The following is a 12,936-nucleotide window of genomic DNA, read 5'->3' as shown; positions in this document are numbered from 1 at the left end:
ATTTTTACAAATTCTCGCGAGATTTTGCAAATGAAGTCAAAATTCATATTTGCAAAGGCTGCCAACAACTAGGCCACATATCACACGGGAAACTTATTTTCTTTTATTTTTTTGACATTTTTATCATTTTGTTTTATTTATTTTTTAAACTGAAAAGGCGATCCACGCGGGGGGGGGGGTGCATTCGGTGGAAGTGGTGGCCAAGGTTACTAATGGCGCACCGTGGCATGGTGCGCCATTACTAGTTTAACTAGTAATGGCGCACCACGCCCACGGTGCGCCATTAGTATGTTTGGACAGGCGCACTAGTTCAAAAAAAAAATTTGGTACTAATGGCGCACCGTAGGCAGGGTGCGCCATTAGTAGTTTCAACACTAATGGCGCATCAGCAGGTGGTGCGCCATTAGTATATACTAATGGCGCACCACATGTCTGGTGCGCCATTAGTGTCATTTCCATCTATAGCCCTTTTCCTAGTAGTGATAGTATTGGCTTTTCCTATAGACTCAATGTGATCTTGGATCACTAAAATAGAAAATGTAGAGTCTTGTGCTTTGAGCTTGAGCCAATCCTTGTGTCCTTAGCATTTTGAGGGATCCACTTTTCTCATCCATGCCATGCCAATCATTGAGCTTTCCTGAAATATTTATCTTGAAATAGCATTAGCTCAATGAGATATATGTTGTTAGGAATTACCAAAACCACCTAGGGATAGTTGAACTTTCAATCTCCCCCTTTTTGGTAATTGATGACAACATATAGGTCAAAGCTTCGACAAATGATAATTAGATTGAAAAACATTGTCGCTTTGAGAAGTATGTGAAAAGCAAGAGCTCCCCCTAAATTTGTGCATTATTTAAAATTTGCTTTGGACTGAAAAAATGCACAATGAGTTAGGATCATGGGTTACTTTTCCATGTCACATACATCTTGGTGGAGCACTCAAAATGATAGTAATTAAACACATGCACTCATCACCTAGCAAAGTGAATGATCATATGAGGATATAAGAGATAATATCATCCAACAAGCATAGATGTAGCATAGCATATGATCAAACACATAATCATCCAAGTATCTCACAAAAGGGATAACGTATCAAACAAACACACAAATAACGAAGTTCAACCACCAAAAACAAGAGAGATCAAAAGCAACACTCTCTCTCGAAGCCTATGATCTATACATTTTTTCCTTTGGCAACAAGTTACCAAAAAGTTCACAAAAAAATGCATAGTGCTAAATGACTCTCAGGCTTGTTCTTCATGAGGTGGTGTAGAGATGACTCCAAGGATGAAAGCATCAATTGATGTAGCTGGAGCAGGTGGAGTGGCTGCTCGAGCTGTTGGCACTGAAGTTGTAGCTGGTGTAGATGATGTAGCTCTGGTGTCTGGAACAGGCACTGCGGCAGATCTCTGTCCTCTGGGCACTCTAGCAAATGCTTCTGTAGTAGACTTGCCCTTCTTCTCCTCGACTTCCTCCTGAAGTTGCTCAACAACTGACTGGATCTCAGTGACCTTGACATCAAGATCATAGAATTTCTACTCTATGATTCTCTCCAAGCTCTCCTGGTTTTGAGTCAGGGTGGCCAAGCCCTTCTCAAACCTTAAGGTGGAGGCAATCAAGTAGCCAAGCTAATCTTGCTTGCTCTTCAGGAAGAACTGAGATGCCTCTTCAGCAGTTGGCATCTTTGTAGCTTTCTCTGCCCTTGCTTTCTCTCTCTTCTCATGAGCTTGCACAGATGATGGTTCCTCCTCATTCATCCCAATAGTGTTATCTTAAAATTCAGGTTATAGGGGTAGATGCTCCTTATCCAAAAGATATGTGTCTGTGCCCATCTTTGAGTTGATGAGCTCTTGAATATGTGGAGCATACCCACAACTCCTCTTCTGATTAGCAGCGGTCCTTTTGATTGTTTCCACAATCAGACTCATGACTTTGAATTTTTTAGGCACTCAAACAAATGCAGCAAGTTAATAGCATGGCCTGGTATCATCTTGTGATCACCTGACTTTGGCAGCAATGTGTGCCTTAGAATCCAGTTGATTGTGGGCAGACCAGACAACAAGTAGTGTACAGATCCAAGCTTGTGTGTTTCCAAAGCTATATCTGGGATCTCTCTGTACATGTGAGCCATAGTGTTGTGGTCTTTCTTCTTCTTGGCATAGACATCCAAGTCATCCTCATTCTACTTTGGAGCATTGATCAACTCAGGCCATTCTTCAACTGTGGATTGGTACCTAGTACCTTCAGACATCCAGACAATTTTCCCATCTGGGTGGAAGTGAGCTGTGGAGTAAAACTGCATGATGAGTGAGGGAGTCCTAGATTAGGGGGTGTCCGGATGGCCGGACTATGACCTTTGGCCGGACTCCCGGACTATGAAGATACAAGATTGAAGACTTCGTCCCGTGTCCAGATAGAGACTTTCCTTGGCGTGGAAGGCAAGCTTGGCGATACGATATGAAGATCTCCTCCCATTGTAACCGACTTTGTGTAACCCTAGCCCTCTCCGGTGTCTATATAAACCGGAGAGTTTTAGTCCGTAGGACGACCAACAATCATACCATACGCTAGATTCTAGGGTTTAGCCTCTCTGATCTCGTGGTAGATCAACTCTTGTACCACCCATATCATCAATATTAATCAAGCAGGAGTAGGGTTTTACCTCCACCGAGAGGGCCCGAACCTGGGGAAAAACATCGTGTCCCTTGTCTCCTATTACCATTAGCCTAGACGCACAATTCGGGACCTCCTACCCGAGATCCGCCGGTTTTGACACCGACATTGGTGCTTTCATTGAGAGTTCCTATGTGTCATCACCCACAGGAAGGATGCCGCACCCCGTCTTTAAAGACGGCGCTGTTGCTAAAGAAGCTTTGGCTGTCGGCCAAACTCTCCGGCTAGGCAGGTTTTTGATGACCGCCTGTTCAGCCACCGCGCCGATGATGACCTCTCGGATCATCGAAGGCAATCTCCAGATCAGCTCGGAACTCGCCGAGCAGTTAGATCCGATGGAGCTCTCTTCCCTAAACGAGCTCTTGGATCACATCGCCGCCCTGGGAGTCGCTACAGATTACGGTCAGATGGGGCTTAAACCCGATCAGAGAGAGATCGACTCTCCCCAGGTCACCCACCATGTTGAAGTGGTGGAAGAACAACATGGCGAATCCTCGCCCATGCTAAGGACCAGATGTGTCCGGATTCCCGACCCCTCCAAGCCGGATATCCGCGGAGGGGACGATGTTGCCCAAACCCTGAACCTGAAGTCAGGCAGCAGGCCTGATTCATTGAATAACGTCCAAGAAAACAAGCTTCCGGATTCGGAAATTTCTTGTCCCCCGAGTCTTAGATCGGGCGAGGTTCCGGATTTAAATCCACCCGCCCACCCAACTATAAGGGATTTATCACAAATATGGCAAGAGCCCGGGGAAACAGTACACCGCTACTAGGCCAGATTCCTCCTGGTTATAAACAGAATAAAGGACTGCCGTGAAAAGGATGCAGTTACATTCTTCTGTAACAACTGCACAGACATCGGAATCCTCAACGCCATAAGTCGTCGTGAAATTACACGCTTCGCCGACTTGACATCCATAGTACAAAGGTACTGTGCGACAGAAAGCATTCGGAAAACCGAAACGAAGTTCTGGGACAATCCGGCCCTAAATACAATCCCAGTCCGAAACAAAAGGGCGCATTATTGCCAGGCACCTAAGCCAAACAGCAAAAAACAAAAACCCTCTATAGGGTATGGGACCGTACTGGAGGGATGGCTCAATGGACCCTGTAAAATTCATAGTTCAGGGGGAGTCGCACCAACTCACAGCCTTAGAGCATGTTGGATACTCCGGCAGGTGGCCAGGAGTGGTGAGGAGCTTCTAACTCCAGAATCCGCAGAGCACCACCCTAGAAACGCTAGTACGGTGTCAACAATCTTCAAGACCATCACATCGAACAATGCGAGGAAGTGAACGCTCCACAGCCTTGCCGAAGTCTACCAGGTAGCAACAATAAATCCATGGAGTGACACGGCTATTACTTTTAATGCCAGTGATGAACCTAAATTCCGGTCAGCCCGAGCACCAGCCGCATTGGTCCTCAGTCTGATAGTGGACGGCTTCCGGCTTACAAAGGTACTCATGGATGGCGGCAGCGGATTGAACCTCATCTATGAGGAAACACTGCGAAAAATTGAAATAGACTGGAGCCGCATTGAGCGAAGAAACATAACCTTTAGAGGAATAATCCCCAGCCGGGAAGCATGCTGTTCAGGGAAAATCACACTGGACGTAGTGTTCGGCACGCCGGATAACTACAAATCCGAGGAGGTCACATTTCAAGTGGCCCCATTCAGCAGCGGATACCACGCTCTGTTAGGGCGAGAAGCATTCACAATGTTTCAAGCTATACCCTATTACGGGTACATGAAGCTCAAAATGCCCGGACCCAACGGAATCATCACTCTTGCTAGTGATCCGGACACAGCGCTCCGCACCGAAAACAAGACAGCCGCACTGGCCCTCGAGGCACTACCCGAAGCCCTGGCAGCTGAGGAACTAACTGTGTTGCGGTCCACGGTGGACAGGGACGACGTGATACTCGACAAAAGATCCAAGTCCACCTCCTTCAAGCCGGCAGACGAAATAGTCAAGTTCCAAGTCCATCCAACGGACACCACAAAAACGGCCTCCATCGGGGCACAACTAAAACCCGATGTCGACGCCGCACTCAGAGAATTCCTACGAGAAAATTGGGAAATTTTTGCCTGGCACCCTTCGGACAGGCCAGGATTCCCACGCTGGCTGGCCGAGCACAACCTGAACATCCTAAAAGGATTCAAGCCCGTTAAGCAGACTCTTCGGCGTTTCTCTGAACCCAAGAGACAACCCATGGGAGAGGAGCTAGCAAAACTACTGGAAGCCGGATTCATCAGAGATATAAAACATCCGGACTGGCTAGCAAACCTGGTGATGGTACCAAAGAAGGACAAATCCTGGCGCCTATTTGTCGATTTCAAAGACCTAAATAAAGCCTGCCCGAAGGATCCCTTCCCCCTCCCCCGAATTGATCAAATCATCGACGCCACTGCAGGACACGATTCATTGTGTTTCCTCGATGCATACTCTGGCTACCACCAAATCAAGATGGCAGAGTCAGACCAAGCCGCAATGGCATTCATCACCCCGTATGGCCCATTCTGCTTCAACAGGATGCCATTCGGGCTCAAAAACGTCGGCGCAACATATCAGCGCATGATTCAGACATGTCTGGCCAACCAGATCGACAAAACAGTTGAAGCATATGTAGATGACGTGGTCATCAAATCCAAACATGTCGAAACACTAGTAGACGACTTGAGGCTCATGTTCGACAATCTCCGAGCATATGACATTAAGCTCAACCCAGAAAAATGCGCTTTCGGCGTGCCAGCCGGAAAGCTCTTGGCCTTCATTGTATCCGGTAGAGGAATTGAGGCAAACCCAGCCAAGATCCGAGCTCTGTCGCAATTGGATATCCCAAAAGACCTTAAGCAAATAGAAAAGTTGACCGAATGCGTGGCGGCTCTAAGCCGCTTTATCTCCCGCTTAGGAGAAAAGGCATTACCTCTTTATCGCCTCCTGCGGCGCACCGAACACTTCGAGTGGATAGATGCCGCCACGGCCGGACTCGAAGAAATAAAATCCATACTAGCAACAAATCCGGTCCTGGCCGCGCCCAACACGGGCGAACCAATGCTATTATACATCGCGGCAACCCATCAAGTTGTAAGCGCGGTGCTCGTCGTCGAACGAGAAACGGACGGACACAAGTTTCCTCTCCAAAAACCAGTTTACTACGTGCCCACTGTCCTAACTCCATGCAAGTCACGGTACACGCATTATCAAAAGATAGCATACGCGGTGTTCATGGAATCCCGGAAGTTGCGACACTATTTCCAAGAGTGTTCAATAACAGTGGCATCCGAAGTACCTCTTAATGATATTATAAACAACCACAACACAATGGGCCGGATTGCCAAATGGGCCATTGAGCTCCTTCTGTTCGATATAATTTACAAGCCACGGCGAGCTATCAAATCGCAGGTTTTGGCTGACTTCATCGCCGAATGGACCGAAGCCGAGCTCCCTAAAGAGTACGACGCATATTCCAACTGGATCATGCACTTCGATGGCTCCAAAATGCTGGCTGGCCTGGGGGCTGGTGTTGTTCTGACGTCCCCTACATGAGATACAGTCCAATACGTACTCCAGATAATGTATACGGACTCCAACAATGCAGCCGAATATGAGGCCCTTCTACATGGTCTCCGGATGGCAGTCTCCATGGGCATTCAGCGCCTAGAGGTCCGTCGGGATTCAAACCTCGCGGTGTCCCAAATAAATGGAGACTTTGACGCCAAAGATCCGAAAATGGCAGCTTACCGCAACGCCGTCTTAAAGGTGTCACCCGGTTTGAGGGGCTTGAATTTCACCATATAGCCCGGGAGAACAACCAGGCAGCAGACGTGTTGGCACGCATCGACGCAAAGAGCGATGCCTTCCCTCCCAACATCTTCCTAGAGAGGCTTTTCAAGCCATCCGTAACATGGGAGGGAGAGTCCGGAAACAACAGCTCGGACACAACCACACTACCCCTCACCGAACATTCTGACACAGTTAGTAGCTCCGCCAACAAAACAACACCGTCAGCCCACACAATAATGGCAGCCATTGCCCCGTGGATAGAACCATTCCTAGCCTATCTAACTGGGCAGGAACTTCCCGAGGACCAAAACGAAGCCCGCTGCATAGTGCGGCGATCTAAAGCCTACAAAGTCCACGAGGGAGAGTGTCGGTGTCAGAACCGGCGGATCTCGGGTAGGGGGTCCCGAACTGTGCGTCTAGGCGGATGGTAACAGGAGACAAGGGACACGATGTTTTACCCAGGTTCAGGCCCTCTTGATGGAGGTAAAACCCTACGTCCTGCTTGATTAATATTGATGATATGTGTTACAAGAGTGGATCTACCACGAGATCAAGGAGGCTAAACCCTAGAAGCTAGCCTATGGTATGATTGTTGTTCGTCCTAAGGACTAAAGCCATCCGGTTTATATAGACACCGGAGAGGGCTAGGGTTACACAAAGTTGGTTACAATGGTAGGAGATCTACATATCCGTATCAGCAAGCTTGCCTTCCACGCCAAGGAAAGTCCCATTCGGACACGGGATGAAGTCTTCAATCTTCTATCTTCATAGTCTTGGAGTCCGGCCGATGATGATAGTTCAGCCATCCGGACACCCCCTAGTCCGGAACTCCCTCAGTAGCCCCTGAACCAGGATTCAATGACGATGAGTCTGGCGCGCATGTTGTCTTTGGCATTGCAAGGCGGGTTCTTCCTCCGAATAATTTATAGAAGATTGTGAATGCCAGGATAGTGTCCGGCTCTGCAAAATAAATTCCACATACCACCTTAGAGAGAATAATATTACACAAGTTCAATCCGCTGACGTATTCTGTGGCGTGACGTCACACCATCACCAAGCCTTTACTTGAATTGTTTTTATTGTTCCACCTCCGCGCGTTTAGCGAGGCGGTTTCCTTGGCATGTCTTGTCGAAGCAGAGATCGTGTTCCCCTTATTTCGGGATTCCCATTAATACGGACATGGGTAACCCAACCGCGCCTGTTGCCACGCCCCCTCCATCAAAGGCGGGTTCCAAACGGTCACGCGGACGGCTCTTGGTATTCTCCCTCTTTATAATGAGACCAAGGCCCGTTCTTTTTCTTCAATCCTCTATCGAATCCGCTCCTCGCCCCGAGTTCCAACACCCAGGGCTCCATATTTGGGCACCTTCGATCTTCAACAATGTCCGGACCCGACCTACGAGGCCGGTGGATGCCCTCCTCCGTCACGGAAGAGGACGTGCTAAAGCTAAGAGACGCCAGGTACTTAACCTATGAGATTTTGCATAGGCTGCCTGCCCGAGGGCAAGTTATTCCTACTCCCGAGCTTGGTGAGAGCGTCGTGTTCGTGTCTCACCTCCGTCGGGGTTTAGGCTTCCCGACGGATCCCTTCGTGAGGGGGATCATGTTTTACTATGGGCTGAAATTCCATGACTTGGCTCTGGAGTCTATCCTCCACATCTCATCATTCATTGTCGTCTGCGAAGCCTTCCTCCGCACTACCCCTCACTTCGGCTTGTGGCTCAAAACCTTCGACGTGGAGCCGAAGATGATTGAGGGGCGTCAGGCAGAGTGCGGAGGGGCGATTATAAGTAAGAGGGCCGATGCTCCATGTCCCGAGGGCTCTTTCCAGGAGGAGCTCGGCTTGTGCCAACAGGAGTGGTTCTATATTACCGCTCCCAGGGGCAGCAGGCAGAGGCTGCCGCCCGTCTTCCGCTCGGGCCCTCCACAGCGGCTGACTTCGTGGGTCAACAAGGGGCGTGACTAGGGGTCGCCCAAGGATGTTCCCCTGTTGCAGGACCGGATTCGAGGCCTCCAAGAAAGGGATATCAATCTGGCCGTAGTGGTACATGTTATGTTGATCCGGTGCCTACTGCCCCGCAAACGCCGCCCCCTCCGCCTGTGGGAATTTAATCCGGAGGGGCCACGAGCTCTTCAACACTTCATGGGTTTGACACCCGCGGAGATGTACGAACTGTTCTTCGGATCACAAGAGATGCGTCCGGAATTGACCGAGGATGCTGGCCTAAGCTGCAATCGCCCGGATACTCAAGTAAGTAGCCCTGTGTCCAGACACATCGTCCATTCATTTAGTGTGAGTTTGCCTTTTAACCAGCTATCCTTTGGACAGGAGTGGATAGCGCAAGCAAAACTGATACGGTGTCCGGCCCCTCTCCCTGAGACCACGCAGGATCCCGCATTAATCAAAATGTTAGAGGTTGCACCTTCGGAGGAGGGCGAAGAAGGGCACAGGGGACATACCACCTCCGCCACGGAGGCTTTTAGTAAGGGAGGAATCGAGAGTCCCTTCTTCTAGGGGGATAAGAGGACCGCTTCCGAAGACCCGAAGGCCAAGGCCTCAAAGCGGGGAAAGAAATCTGCACCGGAAGGTCCTGGGCCGGGAAGAGCCCCGGCCGAACTGTCTCCTCGGAGGAATCAGCCCTCTAGCGAGCCGTAAGTAAAAAGGGGGATTTTTGTAATAGTGGACATCCCTGTTTAATTTCTAAGGGTAACCGAAGTTTTCACCTTGTAGTTCGGACCTCAGCCCATCTCAGCACAGCTCATCTTCGGGGGACCTTCGTCCGGAGATGATGGAGAGCGAAACGCCTCCATCTGCCGCCCCATCGCGCGGGGCGGACGACCCTGAGGTGTCGTCGCAGAGGGTCTCCCCGAATCCGGCAGGGCCAGAGAGTTCGGCACCCATTGGAGTACGGCCGGTGGAGCTGCAGGATTTGCTTAAGAGGGCGCCCATCTCAGAAGATCACCGCACAGTAACGGGTATGGTGATTGAAAGGATCTCGTCCGTCGAAAGCGGGTTGTGTGAGGCCGTCGGAAGTTTGCTGACGGGATTTGAGGTACGCAAAAAATGACATACCTTTTGACAGTTTTGCACATGAAGTGCGCCCTGTATAGATAGTAGCCCCTGAGACTTGGTATGCTGTCGAAAGCGGCAGCGTGCCGAGGATCATAATCTCAGTTATAGATTGTCGCCTTTCCTATGCAGGTGGCGGAACGTTCGCTGGCCAGCCGGACTGAAGGATTTGCCGAGCTGAAGAGGCAACTCGACATTGCGGATGCGGACATCTCGCTGGTCAATAAACGACTCGATGAGTCACAAGGTATGTGGTTGCTCTGTGGTCGCCTAGTAAGGGAGCTGACGCCCGTTCCTTACGATTTGTATGCCTGATGCAGATAGTGTTGCTGCTGTGGAAGGCCTTCGAGCAGAACTTGCTCGGGCCAAGGAGCAAGCCAGAAAAAGCGAGGCGGCTGCCTCGAAGGCAGCGGAAGAGCTAAAAGCCGAGAAGGCTGCTCACTGCCGAAGCAGGGAGGAGATGGCCGGAATGGCCACGAAATTAAAAGTTGCTACCGACCGCCTAGAGGTTCTTGAAGGAGAACGCCGAGCGGAGCAAGAGGACCTGAAGAAGGCCGACGCTGAAGCCAAGGATGCCCGTAGTGTGATCCGGGCTATGAAGGAGGAACTGCGTCAGGTCGAAGACATTGTGGCTGGAAAGCCCTTTATGCTGCGTAGGAAGTTCACGGATCCGAAGTATGCTCAGCTGGGCCGATTGTACGGTGCGGAGGATCCTTATCTGGACTTGGCGGCGACTGCGGCGGACGCAGTCGTGCACTTTCAAAGCCAGGAGGATCATGAAATGGAAGAGCTTTTCTGGTCTCAATTCCATAGTCCGGAGCGTCCACTTCCGTTGAGTGATTGGCTGGTTGAGTGGGCTGAGCTGAATAGATTGTCCGGACTAGCCATGACGGATGTGGTCGCTCATCTGTGGCCGAAAAGGCCCAAGCCGAAGAGTTGTTTTGGCTTGTTGCAGCAATTCCTTGGGGCGGTGCCGCATATTGGGGCGATGAAGCGGTCGGCATGCATAGAAGGTGCATTAATGGCTCTCGCCCGTGGCAAGACATACTTGGCGGAGATGGATGCCACCGCTGTTGCATCCCGGGGTTCGGACAAAAGCCGATTCCCCACCGAGCACTATTTTGAGGAAGTCCTGCAGGGCGCTCGTATAATAGAGTCGCAGTGCTCGAAAGATGTTATGTTTGAATGACATTTATGATTTCTGAGATTATATTTATAATGCAATGACTTTTTATACTTGTGTGTTCAAGTATTGAACTATCTCCTGTGCGGCCGTATATGTATGTATAATCTGAAAGATGGCAGTCTTTGGCTTCAGCCCCCACGCACATGGTGCGGGGGTGTTTGCAAAAAGAAAAGCGCTTTTTCACACTTAATCCAACGTCTTGGTCCTTTTAAGGAGGTGATAGCGTAGCAAACTAGGCAACCGGACTATAATGCTTTATCACTTTCACTTAGCCATAGGAGCTCGAATGTGGGGCTACTCTATAGCCCCTGGTGGCATCGCTCTTCCCGAACTCGGGGCGCGTATGTGCCTGACCGGGAAGCAGTCCTTCGTCAAAGCGGAGAAATTCTAAACATTCCAATGGTCGATCGAGTGGTTGACCAGTCTCTCGCTATATCATGACAGTCAGTTTTCGGCTTTCTCTACTGAGGTGCTCGCCCGGCCAAACCGGGGCACAATCGCAGTAGTTCTCCTGGTGCCGCGTTAGCCGATGATGTGGAACGTAAGGCAGCAAAACACAGGAGCCGGGCAAACCCAACATTTGACCAAAGACATGATTCAGAGCTGATGCATATAAGGCCTAACTTGAGACGCCGAACACTCCCTGAGGTGTTCGGTCTTTATGATACCGGACAGAACAATGCCCTAAGCCCCTTGTGTCCAGGTACAGGCGGGAACTTCTGAGACAGCCTCCTCCTCGGCTATGGTGGGGAACCGGGGGATGTGTGTCAACAAGAGACAGTAAGAAAGGTTTACGCAGGGTCTTAATCTGAAAAGAATCCTTGCAACGGGTCCCTGCTGCACGTCTGCGCATGTGTCTCCGTTGTGCTGTATCCTGGATGGGTGTAGCACGTGCTTCATCTGAAAAAGAGAAGGACTTAGTTTCCAAGAAATATCGTGCAGAAGTTGTATTAAAATAGAATAAAATGAGGAAAGTTGAGCTTTATTGGCTCTCATCATTTGTACACGCGGCCCCTTATGAAGGGGTATGCGGCTGGGAAGCCCCTTGTTTAGTTACGCCGGACTCGCGTAACCATGTCCGAGGTCCGAATGACCTGTTTTTAGGGGCTTTGACCTCTAAGGTCTGATTAGTGTGTGGCTTTTGAAGCAGTCTCACGTTCTCCGTGGTCAAGGAACATGCGGAGTTACTTTTTAATGAAATCATGCCACGTTGACCGGGCATTCTTAAGCATAAAAAACGTGTAATGTGGTATTGCATTAGGGCTGGCGATAGCTGCGCGCCCTAATAGTGCTTAAGGGCTACTGTTTGAATGGGGCGATGTAGAGTGAGCTTTTCGCGACGGAGGTTGTCGGATGAGCCGAACACAACCTCTGGTGGTACCGAGCCTGTATAATTGGCTTAAAGGCCTGGTGTCACTCCTTTGAAGGAAGTGCTGCTACGGCGAATTTTGGTAGGGTCTATCCCCATTCTGCGGGCGGTGTCCTTGTATAGCAGGTGCCGCGCTGTCTTTTCGTGTTATCACATGAAGTGAGTTCACTGTTTTGACTTCTAGTGGGAAAGTCTTCTATTTTCCGGATTGCTGCTTTTGGGTTTCGTCACTTTTGCTTGGTGTGTCGAGCCCCTTGTGTTCGGCATTAAGTCGGCCGGACTGTTTGAAGACCCAACAATCTCTGTGGGTATGGTTTGCAGGCTTCCCGGAGGTGCCATGTATTTGACATAGTCTATCCAGAATCTTGTTTAGGTTGGATAGCTCGTCACTGTTGTCCTTGAGGGGCAGTGTTTTGTTGTTCGGCCAAGAGCTTTTGAATCCGGCGTTGACCGCCGTACTATTCGGGCCATTTTCCTTATTGCGGCGCTGATCTTTTCTGCGTCGTGATTTCCCATTTCCATCCCTAACTTCGGATGTACTCAGGTCGCTGGTGCTGCATCAAGCCAGCCAGCTGTCTTCCCCAGCGCAAAAGCGGGTCATGAGGGTTGTTAGTGCGGCCATTGTTCTTGGTTTTTCCTGGCTGAGGTGTCTGGCAAGCCATTCGTCTCGGACGTTGTGTTTAAAGGCTGCTAAGGCTTCAGCGTCTGGACAGTCTACTATTTGGTTCTTTTTAGTGAGGAACCTGTTCCAAAATTTGCGTGCTGACTCTCCGGGCTGTTGAGTTATGTGACTTAAATCGTCTGCATCCAGAGGGCGGACATAGGTCCCCTGAAAGTTTGCTCG

The sequence above is a fragment of the Triticum dicoccoides genome, chromosome 3B, assembly GCF_002162155.2.
Source record: "Triticum dicoccoides isolate Atlit2015 ecotype Zavitan chromosome 3B, WEW_v2.0, whole genome shotgun sequence".
Taxonomy (NCBI): Eukaryota; Viridiplantae; Streptophyta; class Magnoliopsida; order Poales; family Poaceae; genus Triticum; species Triticum dicoccoides.
This window is presented reverse-complemented; position numbering follows the sequence as displayed.